Source organism: Lepus europaeus, chromosome 6 (assembly GCF_033115175.1).
Source record: "Lepus europaeus isolate LE1 chromosome 6, mLepTim1.pri, whole genome shotgun sequence".
Taxonomy (NCBI): domain Eukaryota; kingdom Metazoa; phylum Chordata; class Mammalia; order Lagomorpha; family Leporidae; genus Lepus; species Lepus europaeus.
The window spans coordinates 97,579,237-97,596,966 of record NC_084832.1 but is presented as its reverse complement, the minus strand read 5'-3'; the positions used below and the strand labels follow the sequence as shown (position 1 = coordinate 97,596,966).

At 45.6% G+C, this 17,730-nt stretch overlaps 1 pseudogene; it reads right to left on the bottom strand.

The window, feature by feature from the left end:
- Positions 1-1,288: 1,288 nt before the first annotated feature.
- LOC133762440 (SERPINE1 mRNA-binding protein 1-like) lies at positions 1,289-2,660 on the bottom strand (annotated as a pseudogene).
- Between the last annotated feature and the right edge of the window lie 15,070 nt (positions 2,661-17,730).

Sequence of the window (17,730 nt, the reverse complement as noted above, 5' to 3'; positions counted from 1 at the left end):
TATGTAGTTTGGGGGAAAAAAGGATGAAAATAAAATGAAAAATGCTATGAAGGTGAACATAAAAATAAGAAATAAATTTCATATATTCTATTTTTATTTATTTATTTATTTATTTATTTTATTTTTTGACAGGCAGAGTGGACAGTGAGAGAGAGAGACAAAGAGAAAGGTCTTCCTTTGCCATTGGTTCACCCTCCAATGGCCGCCGCGGCTGGCGCGCTGTGGCCGGCGCACCGCACTGATCCGATGGCAGGAGCCAGGTGCTTCTCCTGGTCTCCCATGGGGTGCAGGGCCCAAGCACTTGGGCCAACCTCCACTGCACTCCTGGGCCACAGCAGAGAGCTGGCCTGGAAGAGGGGCAACCGGGACAGGATCGGTGCCCCGACCGGGACTAGAACCCGGTGTGCCGGCGCCGCAAGGCGGAGGATTAGCCTGTTGAGCCACGGCGCCGGCCCCAATTTCATATATTCTAATCAGTGAGAAAGTGTAATGGAAATATTTCAACATGCTGAAGAAAGAAATTAGAGGACAATACCTATTGAAAGTAGTGACTTGGGACCCATGTTGTGGTACAGTAGGTTAATCCTCTGCCTGCAGTGCCAGCATCCCATATGGGTGCTGGTTTAAGTCCTGGCTGCTCCTTTTCCAATCGAGCTCTCTGCTATGGCCTGGGAAAGCAGTGGAAGATGGCCCAAGTGCTTGGGCTCCTGCACCCACGTGGGAGACCTGGAAGTAGCTCCTGGCTCTGGATCAGCTTGGCTCTGTCTGTTGCAACCATCTAGGGAGTGAGCCAGCAAAGGGAAGACCTTTCTCTAGGTCTCTCCTTCTCTGTAACTCTACCTCTCAAATAAATAAAATCTTTTTTTTTTTAAATACAATAAATCGACAAATCAAAGTTTACATGTCCCAGTTGACCATGTGTGAAAATGCAAAGCAGGTATTAGAACCAATATTATGTCCAATATTTAAAACCAGTTTGTAATTGGGGGAACATCTAAATCCTTAATTAAAAAACACAAATGCAGTGAAAGCTTTAAACTGGCACACACTGCTCACACCTCTATTTCAAGTTTGGAAATGCATATTTGCAAGCAGCATTACAAAAGTATTCATGAAGAATGCATAATCTCTGAAAATTATGAAAACATCCCTGCTACCAATACATTTCTAAATACAAAACTGACTACCATATTTATTACTTCTGTGTAGCGAGAGAAGTTCATTTTCAAAACAGATAACATTCAGTCTTTAGGTATGAATGGTATGAATGACAGTCTTTTTTTGTTTGTTTTTTAAATTTCTTAGTCGTTTGGGATCCTTAATAAGCATGCAAAAGCTTTGAACAGGAGGGTCCACCAAGGAACCAGGGTTGTCATGGCATCCGGTTAAGCCAGAGCTGGAAACGCCTCTGGGTCATCCACATCAGGAGCAGAGGCACTTGACTTGTCAGTCCTGCTGCCACGGTTCGGACGTCCACCACGCCCACGGCCACCTCGCCCTCCCCTGCCACCACATCCTGGGCGGCCTAGGTCTCCAAAATTGATCTCCAGCTGAGACGTTATAACATTTGCTGGCTTCCGGAAATGATGGTCCATGACAGTCTTCAGCGTGAGCCTCTTCACTCTTTGATTTATGAAGAACAAATCCTTTCTTCCATTGCCCATCAGCACCTTCATTTGGTTTTCGGATATTAAATTCTACTTTTGCCCGGTCTTTATTCTGAATTGCCTTCCACTCATCCAAAGTCATCTCTTTTGGACCCTCTTCCTTTACCTCTTCCACTTCGTTTTCCTTATTTTCAGTGTCTACCACTGGATGTTCTTCACCTTCAGGTGTTTCCTCAGTCACATTTGATTGATCCAAGTCACTGCAATTATATTTGTTTCTGAATGTATTTTGGGGACTCTGTTCATTCATCTTTGACAGTTCCCCAGTTGTGAGATCCGCTACCTCCACGTTTGTCCTCGTGCTTCAGACCAGATCTATCATTTCCACTATGCCTGTCAAATTCACGTTTGCCACGAGAATCAAATCCATCTCCTAGGCCCATTCCACGTCCACGGCCTCCTCGACCTCTTCCAAGACCACCACGGCCTCGGATAGGTCGGTCCATTATAGGCCTATCAGCTGAAAACGCGCCTCCTTCACCCTTTTCTTCTAGTGGCTTTTCAAATCTTCTTTCACGAGGTGGTCGCCTTTGTGGTCTTCTATCGGTTATTTTCCCTTCACCTTGAAGTTGTTGATCAGGTCTTCTCCCAACACGTCTTATTCCTTCTTTCGTGAGCGCCACGGGCGGCTGCGTCTCCTCTTTCTTGTCAACCACGCCAACGTTGGGAGGCAGCGGGTTTTTGCGGTCTTTCTGGGACTCTACGCAGCTGTTTGCCTGCCGCGTTGGCGTTGGTCTGGGCCGCGGCCTGAGCTGCGCTCTTGGCCCCGGGGCCCCCAGCGCCGCCCCCGCCGGCTTCTTTTTTCTTGTTCTCTGCTGCCTTCAGCACCTCGAAGGGGTCCGATTCATCGTCAAATAACTGGTCGAATCGGTTGGTGACCACGCAGCCGAAGTCTTCCTGTAGGTGCCCAGGCATGATGGTGGCTCGGCGGCGCGTTCCTCCACGGATTGCAGCGGGCCGCGCCGAGCCAAGAGCGCCTGCTTCAGCTCTTCCCACAAGAGCAAATAAATAAAATCTTAAAAAAAAAAACTGACTTACCTACTCTGTAGGATAAGCCATTTATTATGTAACCTGAGTAAGTTAATTCCTGTTGCATTTTGCTGTGACATGAAGATAACAAGTGGCCACTTGGGGTCAGTGTTGTGCAACATGTTAAGCTCCCACCTTCAATGCCGACACCCCAGAGCACCAGTTCAATTCCTGCTACTCCAGATCCAGCTTCCTAGTGCACTTGGGAAGGAAGCATAGAATGGTCCAAGTACTTGTGCCCCTGCCAACCACGTAGGAGACCAGGATGGAATTCCTAGTTCCTGACTTCTGCCTGGTCCAGACCTCTCTGTTGAGGTCGTTTGGGAAATGAACCAGCAGATGGAAGATCTCTCTCTCCCTCTTTCTCTGTTGCTTTCAAGTAAAAAATTGTTTTAAAGGTAAATCAGTTCTTAAGTTTATTTGAAGGGTGGTGAAGCGAGTAAAAGCATTTAAAATACTTAGAACAATGCCTCGGTTTCAACAAATGCAAAGTATTAATGTGAAAACATCTAGAGGACAAGAAGCAGAATGTAAAACACAGAGGGCTGGCACTGTGGCGTAGTGGAGTAAAACCACCACCTGCAATGCTAGCATCCCATATGGGTGCCAATCCAAGTGCCAGCTGTCCCACTCCATATCCAGCTCCCTGCCGATGGCCTGGGGAAAAGCCGCAGAAGATGGCCCAAGTGCTTGAGCCCCTATGACTCACATGGAAGACCCTGATGGAATTCCAGGCTGCTAGCTTCAGCAGGGTTCAGCCCTGTCTGTTGTGGTCACTTGGGGAGTAAACTAGGGGACGGAAGGTCTATCACCCCCTCTCTCTTTAACTATTTCAAATAATTTATCTTTTTTTTAAAAAAAGATTTATTTATTTGAAAGGCAGAGTTACAGAGAGGCAGAGAGGTTCACTCCCAAATGGCTGCAATGGCCAGAGTTGTACCAATCCAAAGCCAGGAGCCAGGAGCTTCTTCCTGGTCTCCCACGTGGTTGCAGGGGCCCAAGGACTTGGGCCATCTTCTACTGCTTTCCGAAGTCGTAACAGAGCTGGATTGGAAGTGGACCAGCTGGGACTTGAACCGTTGCCTATATGGGACGCTGGCACTGCAGGCACCAGTTTTACCTGCTGTGCCACAGCGCCATCGCCTCAAATAAATATTTTAAAAATATATAATGTATGTTGTTGATGTATCTATATACTTGAATAGTAAATCATATGAATGTATAAATTTAACATGACTGCTATAAAAATAAGTTGACTTTTTTAAATGATTCTCAAGTTCACAAAGAAAAATAAAAATGGCAGGGCCGGCGTTGTGGCACAGCAGGTTAATGCCCTGCCCTGAAGCGCGGCATCCCATATGGGCACTGGTTCAATTCCTGGCTGCTCCTCTTCCCAACCAGCTCTCTGCAATGGCCTGGGAAAGCAGAGGAAGATGGCCCAAGCCCTTGGGCTCCTGCACCTGCATGGGAGACACATTAGAAGCTCCAGGCTCCTGGCTTTGGATTGGCGCAGCGCCGGCCTTTGCGGCCAGCTGGGGAGTGAATCATCTGTTGGAAGACCTCTCTTCTCTTTGCCTCTCCTCTGTGTAACTCTTTCAAATAAATAAATAAATCTTAAAAAAAAAAGAAAAAGAAAAAGAAAAAGAAAAATGACTTTGGAACTAGAAATGACTTTAACAAAAAAAGTGTAATGTGAACAGAACTTAATGTCCACACACCCTGGGACTATAGCGACTCCATTGTTGAACAACTTTGCAAGCAGTGTCCTAGATGTGTATTTTGGGTAATGGTCACCAAATAGTCCACATCCCATCTATCCCCACACCAAACAGGTAATTGTTCACCTCCTATCTTATCAGCATTGTTTCATTACCTCAGGTCTCCAGCTGCTGCTAAGCCAGCTTATTTTATCACTCTGAACTTGTGGTAGCTGGAGGGCAGAGGACAAGTTGTATCTTTCTATCTCACAAAGAATGTCAGGTCTGGGGCTTTGTCCAGCCACTGCTTGGATACTTGCATCCTAAGTTGGAGAGCTACTCTGCACTTTCGTTTAAAAGATTTACTTGGGGGGAGGCAGCTATAGCATAATAGGTTAAGCTTTCTCCTGTGTTGCCAGCATCTCATGAGCCCTGGCTGCTCCACTTCTGGCCCAGCTCTCTGCTGATGGCCTGGGAAAGCAGGGGAAGACGGGCCCCTGCACCCACGTGGGAGGCTCCTGGCCAGCTCCGCTGTTGCAGCCATTTGGGGAGTGACCAGATGGGTAGGAGACCTGCCTCTCAAATATTTTCCTAAAAAAATTTGAAAGGCAGAGTCAGAGACCTTCCAGTATCCTGGAACTCTATCCAGGTCTCCTATGTGAGTACAGGGGCTCAAGCACTTAGGCTATCTTCCTCTGCTTTCCCAGTCCCATCGGGGACTCCAACAGCATTCATATGGGATACTGGCATACTGGGCAGGGGCCACTGCGCCACAATGCTGGCCCTTTGCACTTCTCACCCAGCTTACTAATGACATCCCTGGGAGGCAGTGGCTGATACCAAGTCTCTGGGTTCCTGCCACCCACCTGGCCTCGCTCTCCTGCTGTTGCTGGCATTTAGAGAGTGAAACCAGCAGTTACTCTGCCTTCCAAGCAAATAAGTCAATCTTGAAGGCAAAATATATATATATATATATATATATATATCATATATATATATATATATATATATCTCAGGCTTAGGCACTTGATGAATCACTGCATCTTCCAAAGTTCATGGAAAATGCATCACAAAAAAAACCTGCATGGGTTTTGCACCAAAATATTTTAATTACTTTTTCCATGAACATTTTGAAATATCTTCATGCATAGTTTTCTTCCTGTATATACATACCTATGATAAAGTTTAATGTATAAATTAGGCAATGCATGAAGTTAACAATGTAACAATATTCAATGGCAAGGTGAATTACTTCAGAAATTTTTCAAGTAATTTCTGACCACGATGATCAGATCAGGGCTCTGCAGGGTTAGAGAAGCCACAGGTAAAGGGGTGCCACTGTACAGCTCCGGCAAATTCTTGGCATGTCTGGCAGATGTTCTTTCAGGGCTGATAACTCCAGATAGCTTGGAAGGGGGCTCTCTGCCAGGGGAACCAACCCTGTGGTGAGAGGGTTGGAATCTCCAGTCCCACCCTCAACTTCTGGGAAGGGAGGGGCTGATAAGCCAATGTCAGAGATGTAAAAAACAGACCAGCTCTCCTGTAAAAACCCAAAAGATTGTGAGATAGTGGGAAGACTTCTGAAGGGAAGTGAGCCTACGCCTTCTCCCACACCAAGCCCTGTGCATCTCTTCCACCTGGTTGTTCATTTGCATCCTTTCCTTTTTTTAAAAAAAAAAAAACTTGAAAGGCATACAGAGAAAGAGCTCTTCCATCCACTGGTTCACAACCCAAACGTCCACAAGAGCTGGGCCTGGGCCAGGCTGAAGCCAAGAACTCCATCAGTGTCTTTTCACATGCATAGTAGGGCCTAAGTACTGGAGTCATCTGCTTTCTCAAAAGCATTGACAGCTGAATCAGATGTGGAGCAGCTGGGACTCCAAATGGCACTCATATGGGATCCCAGCACCCTAAGTGATGATCTAAGTGGCTGTGCCATATCACGGTCCCCCATTTGTATCCTTTGTGATATTCTTTACAATGAAATGCCCACCCCCAAGGTTAGTGCAAAGAGGTCATGGGACTCCTGACAGAAAGCTGGCAGGTCAGAAGCATGGGCCACAACATGGGGCTTGCAGCAGGTACCTCAAATTGAGTTCATCCTGTGGGACTAAGTCCTCAATCCACAGGCTTGACACTATGTCTAGGTAAATAGTGTCAGAAATTGACTTAGGGGGCTGTGCAGTGCTGGCATCCCATATGGGCACTGGTTCAAGTCCTGGCTGCTCCACTTCTGATCCAGCTCTCTGCTAATGGCCTGGGAAAGTAGTGGAGGATGGCCAAGTGCTTGGGCCCCATGGGAGACCTTCTTCCACATGGGAGACCTGGAAGAAGCTCCTGGCTCCTGGCTTTAGGTGGGTCCAGCTCCGGCCACTGCAGCCATTTCAGGAGTAAACCAGTGGATTGAAGATCTCATTCTCTCTGTAACTCAACTCTTCAAATAATGAATAAATCTTGGAAAAAAATGTATTTACATTCTAGGAATGTGATGAAGAATTATTGCCTGGGGTCTGGCACACTGGCTTAGTGGGCTAAGCCTCCGCCTGCAGCACCCCCGTAAGGGCATCTGTTCAATTCCCGACTGCTCCTCTTCCTATCCAGCTCTATGCTGTGGCCTGGGAAAGCAGCAGAAGACGCAAGTCCTTGGGCCCCTGCACCCATGTGAGAGACCTGAAAGAAGCTTCTGGCTCCTGGCTTTAGATCAGCCCAGCTCATTGCTACATCATTTGGGGAGTGAACCAGCTGATGGAAGACCTCTCTGCCTCTCCTTTCTGTAACTCTCTCAAATAAATAAATGTCTTTTAAAAAAAGTCATTGCTTGTACACAGCAAGAATCATGAGCAAAATTTTTTTAAAAACCCAAATGGGTCAATTTTAATTAGTTCTATGTACACGTTTATCTACTACTGAAAATTGAAACAGCACATCAAAATTTCCTTTTATTGCAATTCAAACATTTGAAAACCAGAACATCTCTAATTATTTGTCCCAATCATGCTCTAGACAAAACATCCAATGTTTTCTTTACATTCCTTTCCCACAAGTCACTTTGCACAGCTCTTGGTGCTGAGTTTCATCTCACTGCCTTTAGTCTTCTGAAAGACATGGGAATACATGTAACTTATTGGTTTCTGAGTCAAATCAGAAAGACAAAAAAACTAAATGATACTGAAAGTCATTCAAATACATTCAAACTACAGATTCCATATAAATCACTGGTACCAACGTAGGAAGAATTACAACTGATACCATAGGTCATCAAGATTATTGGTATATAAGTCTATCTTAGTATAGTGTTCTACTAGTAAGAGCAGTAAAATAGAGATTATGCTTAAATTGACTGTTTGTCGTAATCCATTCCTATCCTAGCATTCTCCGATGGATCCCATCCATGAGCTAGGCAGTAACTGCAGCAACATCTGAATGGCTCACTTCTTGATTCACCCTAAAGAATAAAAATAAAAAACAAATTAATTGGGATACTGTACCTCAAAGAAATCTAACGGGGGCCAACATTGTAGTGCAGCAAGTGAAGCTACCACCTGTGACAACCGCAGCCCCACATGGGTGGGGGCTCCAATCCAGGCTGCTCCACTTCTGATGCAGTGCCACGCCAATGAGCCTGGGAAAGGAATGGATGACCGCCCGGGTACTCGGGTCCCTGTCACCCACATGGGAGACCAAGATGGAGTTCCAGGCTCCTGGCTTTAGCCTGGCCCAGCATGAGCAGTTACAGCCATTTGGGGACCGAACCAGCAGACGGAAGAGCTATTTCCCCTGTGCTCTCTGTAACTCCGCCTTTCAAATAAATAAATCTTAAACAAAAAAGTACAAACATGACTGTTTTCCAGGGTTCCTGCCAGCAAGGAAGTTCAACTCCCCCTTTTTCCTTCCCTCAAAAGGAAACAAACCAGGTATTCACCCACACTTTTAGCAAAAAAACTATTTACCTTAACTTCATTAGGATCATCTCCTCTGCGTTGTTTAACCTTCATGGGGGAAAAAAAAATGAGGACGATTAAAAACTAGCAAGAAAAAAGACTGATGTTCCACATGTACCCGGAGCGGCTGAGGACCGTAAACAGCCCCGGGTCCATCCAGGACCACCACTCCCTGCACGTGTGTCCCTGGGAGGGCACAGATGCTGGCTACCCAGCAGCCCTATGCACACCACAGGAACCCACCTGGGAATACTGGTACGTTAGTAGGAATCTCAGTTTGGCCAGTCGCTCTCTCCGCTCAGATAACATTGTCCTTACGCCTCTCCTCCTCTGGGGCTTCTGGATCACCATCTTGACAACTCTGTCAGACTGTCGAGGTGGCTCTTCCGGCGCAGGGGAAGTTTTTGTGGCAGAAGGGTTGAGCGTCAATTTGCTGAGGTTCTTTGTTAACATTTCTGGGACACAGAATGAGATTGTGGAAACAGAAAGTTAATTATGTTAATGTCCGGCATCATCCAGAAGTGCTCCACCCTCAAACTAGGTCTCCTTGTCTGCATATGAATGAGCTGCATGGGAGGGGTCTCTGGCGGAGGAGCACAGGAAAATATCTTGTCACTGGTCTTAAAAGCCAATTAAGAAACTAAATCAATCCGAGCCGGCACAGGGAACATGGCGATAATCCTCTGATCACTAGCAAACAGAGACTCATATTCAGCAGTTTCTCCTAGAATCCTTATCCTTAAGCAAAACAGCAAAGTTAACATAGCTGTTCTCTCTCCAGTTAGACCTAACAGTTACCCAACTGCTACATGCTATCAGATCTCTCTACTCCCACCCAGCATTTTGGAAAATCAACCAGTCATTCCTGCCTATTCTCATCTGAACCATTTATACCCTATCCATACTCAATCTCATACAACAAGGCTGCTATCAATATCTCCATGTGAAAATATTAATTGTGAAGGTTGAGATGGATTCAACTCCTTGGGTCTTGTGCACATGGAATCTCTGCTTCCAGAAATTTCAAGTACCGAAGCCCACTCAAAAGAATGAGGATATTGTTTAAGTAGTCTCTTCAAATTTTTTCCCCACTCAAATATACCAACCAGGGTTTTTATCTCAAGAGACAGGGGATTTGTACTTAAAAAGCCCTTGCCTCTACTCCTGCCGTTCTATGGTCTTTTTTTCTTTTTTATTTGTTGAACTCTTCACTGGAACATTAAACCCTTGAGTACAAAGTAAATTAAAAATGTTATCTTAAAAATAACAAAATATTAAGGAAATGCAAGGGCTGCAGCCAGCACGGGGCTCACGTATCGAAGGTCCTACTTCCCAACTGCTCTGTGGGTGGGTGGGGGTATTGGCTCTAGGGCAACTACCACCAACCAGCCTACCACCCAGGTAGCCATTAGCGTAAGATTTCAGGAGAGGTGGATGCACCTCCCTGGCCAAGTCTGAGAATGGTTGCTACCAAGAAATGAAAAATGTGGTCTGCTACAGGAAGATCCCAAGATGAGACCCAACTGGCAGTGTTCCCACTCAGAAGAAAAAGAAAACAGCTCCCCAGGCTGCCTTCTACTACTCAGATTGTAGAGAACAACCACTGGTTCTGATAAATCCACTCCTTCCCTCCATTTCCCCTTAAAAAACCATTTTCTGGTTTATTAAAAATCCTGTAGATTTGGCTGTAAATCCCGAGTATATTGGTGAGAATGCGAAAAACTTCTAAGTTCAAGTCTAAGTTTCTCCTATGCGCCTCTCTCTTGTCCCTGACACAGGACAGTACTTCAGAGCGCATGGATAAATGGAATTAAAAGGTCAGTTAATCTTCATGCAAAAACATTTTGAAATTCACACACTGTTTCACCATACATATTTTCCGTGAGCTTTTTAAAGTACCCGAATATGTTCTTGTTAGGAGAAACAGTGACCCAATGAGGCTCCTGATTGCCTCTACCAAAAACTGAACTTCAAGTCAGACTAATATTACTAAGCGTAGTGAAAAAACAATGCAGCTCTCACTGCCGACTGCCCCACCCCGCTTTCTCTTCCACAGTTCTCCCACTGGAATTACCATGTGTCCTGACCCCCCTCTCGTTTGAGACTTAACTCTTGAAAAGACAGATTAAATGAGAAATGAAGGCAGGCTTCAACTTCCCAAACCCCCTGCACCCAAGAAAGGCACACGTAGCCTACCTGAATCCTGAGAATTTTTTCCCATGGAAATCCAAAAAGATCCTGCGGAAAAGGTTGGGTCAGGCTTTTCTGGTGAGTCCATAGTAGTCTGGCGACAGCTCCTCGGTGTTTGGCTCTCAAGTAAAGGAGTGCTGGGCTCTCTTGTTACTCCAAGGTAGCCCGAAGAGAACTAAAGAGGTGAAATGAGCCTCCAACAGAGAGGTGAAATGAGCCACCTAAAAAAAAGTAAGGTCTGGTTTCCTTTTAAAGTCTCGATAAGCCAATCTTCCAGGCTATTTTAATGTTAATGATGCAATGATTAAAGGATCAAATGATTAAAGGTGAGTGGGTGTAGCCTGGACCAACAGGATAACTCCCCATCTGCTCTGCATTAAAATAATCATATCCTCTGAAATCTGCTGGAAAATTTATAAGACCTCTCTCTCTTGTGCTTGTGTCTCCCAAAAGTTGCCTTAAATATCAGGGTTTTTTTTTTTTTCCTCCTCAAACTCTACTACTAGAGATCACTACAGGTTTGGGAACTGGGTTTAAATACGATAGAGCAGTGAGGATAGTGGCAGTTTTCCCCCAATTGCTGATTAAATCCCAATTAAGTGAACTGAGGAAGTTTTCAAGTTTTCCTTGCCTGACTCATCTTAAACCTCTGGAGCGGTATCCCTTATCTGCAGCAAAGCGAAGGCAGAGGGAAGCAAACAAGTATCTGTTAGACACACTTCAATGGCTTGATTCTTCTAGACGTTAATTTTTGACCTGTAATTTGTTTCCTGGGCTATACATTTAATCTACTAACATTTCTGAGCAAGTGAAATTAGCTTTATAAATTGCTAGCACCTTCACACCAAAAAAGTTCTTGTTTTGAGTTCTAGCAAAGCGCGCCAGCATTAAGCACTGATGGCCTGCAGCAGGCAGGGCAAGTCTCCAGCAGCCCCTCTCATCGTCCCTCGTAGTGTGCACCGTTTCCCCATCACTCCTTTAGCTGAAGACTGAAAAAATACTGAGACGATCCCGCTTGGTTTTTGGTAAAAGACAAAACTTGATGCTATCATCAACAACTGTTTTTGTTGGAGATGAGAGATCGTAGGCACACATCACGTCACAACAATTTATTGAGATGGTTCTCAAACGGCCTCCAGACAAGCAGGCAGCGTCGACACCACCTGGTTTACCGGCTTGCTAAGCAAATTCTCGAGCCCCACCCCAGGCCCATTACATCAAAGCCTGCACTCAGCTTTCGGACAAGCCCTGCAGGTGAAGCTCCTGAGGCGTGAGAAAGCGGAAGCAGCTCTGCTTTACGGCAGATCAACTTTTTACGACTGCGGTTCTGCACAGCTGTTCTTCCCCTTGCTAGGAACACTTCCCTCAGGTACAGGAGGGCGTAGGTAACCCAGGACCCCCGAGCTTCCTCCCGGTCTCCCACGTGGGTGCAGGGGCCCAAGGACTGGAGTCATCTTTCGCTGCCTTTCCAAAGTGCGTTAGCCAGGAGCTGGGTCAGAAGTAGAGCAGCCGGGACTCAAACCGGCACCCATATGGGATGCTGGCATAGCAGGTTGTGGCTTTACCCGCTATGCCATGACCCTCACCCCAGCGTGTTTTTTCTTTATGAGATGGGACAAAAAGCCAAACAAAATGCAACAACTTGAAAGATTATAATAGAACATCTCAAGGAAATTATCACTAATTTCTTCAGAGATGAGAAATCCTTCAATAATTTTGAAATAAATATTATGTTATTTTTGAGAAATAGCGGCCAGCTTTGCTTCATAAAGGGTTAAGTCGCCTGTCTACAATGCTGGTATCCCATTTGGGCTGCTTTACTTCCTATCCAGTCCCAGTTAATGCTCTTGGGAAAGCAGCAAGGGATAGTCCACATGGGAGACCCAGAAGAGAGGCTCCAAGCTTCTGACTTTGGCCTGGGCGAAACCCAGCCATTGTGGTCATTTGGGGAGTGAACTAGCTGATGGAAGATCTTCCTCTCCTTTTCTCTCTGTAACTCTGCCTTTCAAATAAATGAATCTTTTTTTTTTTTTTTTTAAGGCACTGGGAGATAGCAGTTCCTAGGAAGAGGAGTAAAGTTAGGAGAGAGCAGCTAGGAACTGTCCCAACTCATTCCAGAGCCTGAGTTGTTTCCAGTGAGGGGCTTCTTTACAGATACCAAGAGCTGTTGATGTTTCAAAGAAATAGTGTTATTTATTATATGCAAGAAAAGGAGAAACCAATTTATCAATCTTAACCCAGTTTGTTATAAGTCAATTGCATCACAACTATAAACCTCTGCTAGAGTGTCCATTCCACAGAACACTGGAGCAACACAGAGAATTTCAGAAAATTCATAGAAATTAAAAGATAACTACATGTTGGTACAAAAAAGTTTATGAAATCCATTCCTATAAGGGGTCTTCTAAAAGTTCATTCAAGTTGTGTGTTAGGAAATAACATGGATTTCAAAAAAAAATTTTTTGCAGCAAAATCTTTTTCTTTTCCATGAAATTCCAGTGTGTCTAGCTAATATCAATTTCTTGAATGCTACGTGATTTACTGTTTACTGCCTGGATGGTTTCTACTTGTTCCTTCATGTTTTCACTCCCCTCAGTGGAAGACAAAGTGGGACAGGTAGAAGAAGCTGGAATGTTGAGCAAAATTTAAAAAAAAGAAAGTGAGAGAAAAAACTTTAAGAAAACATTGCAAATTTAAGTTAAACTTTTTCTAAAAAAGGGAAAGATTCCCACCACTCTTTTTTGCCCTAGAACAGAACACATTTGGCCCAGCTCACAAATCCAGAGTGTTTTTAGGAAGCCTGAAAGAGGTGTAACTAGAAGACAGATTCTTAGATTTTCCAACATAACTGTGGAGGGTGTGGTTTTTGAAGGGATAGAATTAGAATCATTTCACTCTCAATCTCCATACTGACCCACCTTTCAGTATTTCTTTCAGTCAATGAATGGTTCATTCACTTTAAAATGGGCTGGAAGATGGGTTTATTTGGTAGGCTAAAAGAGGGTAGGAATGAATGTCTAGGCCAGCTCCACCTTCCATTTATTGAAAATCTGCTCAAATTGGGCTGAAGTTTTTTTCAGACAAACCTGAAGCAATTTTGGAGCCCTTAAGGGCAACTTTCTACCAGACAAGGGTGGGGCAATCAAGCCCTCAGGCAATGTAAGCCCTCAAATCATTTGGTCTGACCCTCCCTGCCAAGGCAACAAACAGGCAGGACTTGAAATCAGCAAATCTATAGCGGCTAATTTTTAAGTTGATCATTTTGAATGATGTCATAAATACCCAAAGGACCCTGAGCAGAAAAAAATGTTTCCCTAGATCTGAGAAAAGCTTCAAGCTTGACCTCCATGGACCTGCCACCACAGTTTAGCTCAACCTTGACTCTCAAAATTCCAAGTTGCCCAAGGAAGAAAAGTCCTAGGCAGACACAGATAAACCAGATAACACAGATAACTGTGTTAATAACAGGGGCTTTGGGACTCATAGTCCTTGTAGAGGAATATAATAAGTGAACTTCCTCAAACCGGAAGAGGGAACAGCATGGGTTCCTCCAGTGGCAAAGCAAGTGGGCAAAGAGAAAAAGGATTGAGGGTGAAAATGCTCACAGGACACTTGGAGTCCCCGAGTCATTTTTGGAATCACAGTTCAAATCCACAGGGGTGAACTGGGAACAGGCATCAGGCACAGTGGGTTAAGCCTCTACATAGGAATCCTTCATCTCACATCAAAGAGCTTGTCTGGAACCTTAGTTTCTCTGTATTTGACCCACGTTCCTGTAAAGCACCTGGGAAGCAGCAGATGATGATGACCCAAGAACTTGGGTCCCCGCCACCCATGTGGGAGACTTGGATGGAGCTCCTGGCACTTGGTTTCAGCCTGGCCAAACCCTGGCTGTTGGCAGGCATTTGGGAAGTGAGCCAGCATAAGATCTCTCCGTGTCTCTGTCTCTCTTTGCCATTCAACCTTTCAAAAAAAATCTTTAAAAAAATATATACATATATCTATCTGTGTGGGCCGGGACAAAGCCTGCACAGGAATTGCATCAGGTTTTTTCCATCAATAAATGCCAGCAGTAGAAGAAACAAAATACACTTATACTGCAATACATTAAAGACTTCAGTTGAATTCAGAGGTCATCTTAAAAATTCTCAGCAATCTGTGAAGTTGGCTTTCTAGCTAAATAGACCTTCCAGGCTTGTTAAACCATGAAAGTACTTTTAATATTCTAATCTGTCTCAGGAAGGTAAATTGATACTGATTCTACTTTTTCTCTTATCAGCTGACTCCACCTTTTGTCTCCGGGAACCTTGAGAGCTCAGATACTGAGAAGAGTCACAGGCAAGATGAGATTTACCCTCATGGAGCATGCAACCTGGTTGAGACTGCAAGAAATTGTGGATCCCAAATATATGCTTGGGTAGTGGTAAGCATTCCAGAGACAGGTAAAGCCTGACAGGAGGAGAGGAGGCTGCTGTGGTTTTTGTTTTTATTATGTGAAAGGCAGAGCAACAGAGAGAGAAAAACACAGATACACTCAGATATTCCATCTGGTGGTTCACTCCCCAGATGTCTGCAACAGACAGTGGGAAGTCAAGAACTTGGAACTCCAATTGATCTCCTACATAGGTTTGTGAAATTGAGGCAGGATAGGGTTAAAATGAAGTTGCTTGAGCTAACTGCATATTTTGCTTCTGTGCAAAATGCTTTGGCTTGCAAAATGCATTTTGTTTAAGATAACTAGACTTTAGCTGACCTTGTAATATGTGATGATTGTGCTAATGCTTTTATGAGATAATGGAGCATGTGACAATTATTTTAGGAGCTATGTTAAGTTTTTGGTCATGATGACCCCGTGTTTATGCTTACTCAAGGTCTTCTGTCCCCTCACCCTGGAAGTTTGTCATGCATCTTATGAGAATTTGTCATGCTGTGGTTTATCTTGTGATTCTTGGCAATGATGTGGAGATATGCTAATGTTGTGGTTTTCAATCTTAAATACGCTGTGCGGTTGATGATCGCCGCCTCTCTTCTCACACTGCACCAGAGAGTGTTGTTGTGCTTAGAGTTGGCCCATCTGCGCAGATGTAATAAACTTCCTCTTGCTTTTTTTGCATCGGTTGGACTGGAATTCGTGCTTCTGGGGGTCTCTCTCTATAGGACACCAATTTTTGGGGTCCTACATTGGGGGCTCGTCCGGGATTGGAGACCCCAGACCCACGCTCCATTTTCCAATCGGAGGTAAGTTTTTGCTGTTTTAAGTGTTTTTTTGTGTTCTGTTGATTTTGTTGATTTTTTGTTTTTTTTTTTTCCCGGGGCGCTTGACGTACCGGAGGTTCATGTTTTACTGAGATTGTGCCTGCAGGACCTGTATCTGAAAAGAGCCAGTAGTAGGAAGGACAGACGTGTCAAGACCCCTGGCTCAGGCCCTTGGAGGACGCTCCATTGGCGGTATTCTGGGGGGGCCTGGCGGGTGGCAGCCGCTTCGCTCCCATCACTAAGCTTACCTGGGGAGCGTGGCGGGTGGCAGCCGCTTCGCTCTCATCGGAAGCTCTGGTTAGGATTCAGTAGGGTTTCTTCCCCGGGAGAAGAGCTGGTGGCAGCAGCCACTCCCGTTTTGGTTTCAGTTTTGTTGCGCGCAGGTCTCGTCTCATTAGGGCGCGCAGGTCTCGTTCCAGTGTTGTGCGCAGTGTCTCTGTAAAGTCTTGTGATTTGTGAGTCTTGTGGTTGTTTTCTGTGTTTTAATATACTAACCTCACTTGCCTTTCCCCTCCAACATGGGACAGGAATTAACTACACCTTTGAGTCTTACTTTAGATCATTGGAAAGAGGTCCGGGAGCGGGCCCAAAACTTGTCTGTGAGAGTGCAGAAGAAAAACTGGACAAGTTTTTGTACGTCCGAGTGGCCAGCCTTCAACATCGGGTGGCCGCGGGATGGGACTTTTGACTCTCGAATTATCTTACAGGTGAAGAGCCAGGTCTGCAGAGAAGGCAAGGAAGGGCACCCGGATCAAGTGCCCTATATCTTTGTGTGGGAAGACCTGGCACAATATCCCCCAAAATGGGTAAAACCCTTTCTCCCGGCTGACCGGGTCATGGCGGGTGCCTTACCCGCCCCGCCCCCGTCCGTAACACCTTTAAAACCGCAACCCGCGGATCAGAGCGGGCTCCCGTCAGTTGACACCTTTGTGTGGGAAGACCCAGCGCAAAATTCGCTGGTTGCCCCTGCCTCGGCCCTTTGCCCATTAAAGGAGTTAGATTCCCACAAGGCGAAGAAACCCTTGGTCCTCCCGGGCGGGCAGGAGGATCTTTTGCTTTTTGACACCCCACCGCCTTACGCACCCCTCCCGAGAGAGCCTATGGCACCTTCCCCAGATTCTACGCAGGGGGATTCTACGCAGGGAGAAAGGGGGGAGGAACCCCCGGCTCGTACAACCCCCATGGGTGCCAGGCTGCGCTTGCGTCGGGGAGGGGGGAGTGAGGGTGGCCAGTGGGAGGCACAGGCTTTTCCACTTCGCTCGGTGGGGAATCAGATGCAATATTGGCCGTTTTCAGCTTCAGATTTGTACAATTGGAAAACCCATAACCCGCCTTTTTCTCAAGATCCACAAGCTTTGACAGGATTAATTGAATCTATTCTTTTGACCCATCAACCGACTTGGGATGACTGCCAGCAGCTTCTGCAGGCTCTCCTGACCACGGAGGAGAGACAGCGAGTTCTCACGGAAGCTCGAAAAAATGTTCCAGGGGACAACGGTCAACCTACTCAACTGCCAAACGAGATTGACGCAGCATTCCCGTTGACCAGACCAGATTGGGATTTTAGTACGGCAGCCGGTAGGGAACGACTTCGTCTCTATCGCCAGATTCTCCTGACAGGTCTCAGAGGGGCAGGGAGACGCCCCACCAATTTGGCTAAGGTACGTGCCATAACTCAGGGTAATGAGGAGACCCCGGCGGGGTTTCTAGAAAGATTGATGGAGGGATACCGGATGTACACCCCGTTTGACCCCCAGGCTCCTGACCGGCAGTCAGATGTAATAATGTCTTTCATTGGCCAATCGGCCCCAGATATCCGAGCACGGTTGCAGAGACTGGAGGGCTTACAGGGTTATACATTGCAGGACCTCCTAAAAGAGGCAGAGAGAATCTTTAATAAGAGGGAAACTAAAGAAGAAAAAGAGGAAAGAATGCAAAAAGAACAAGATC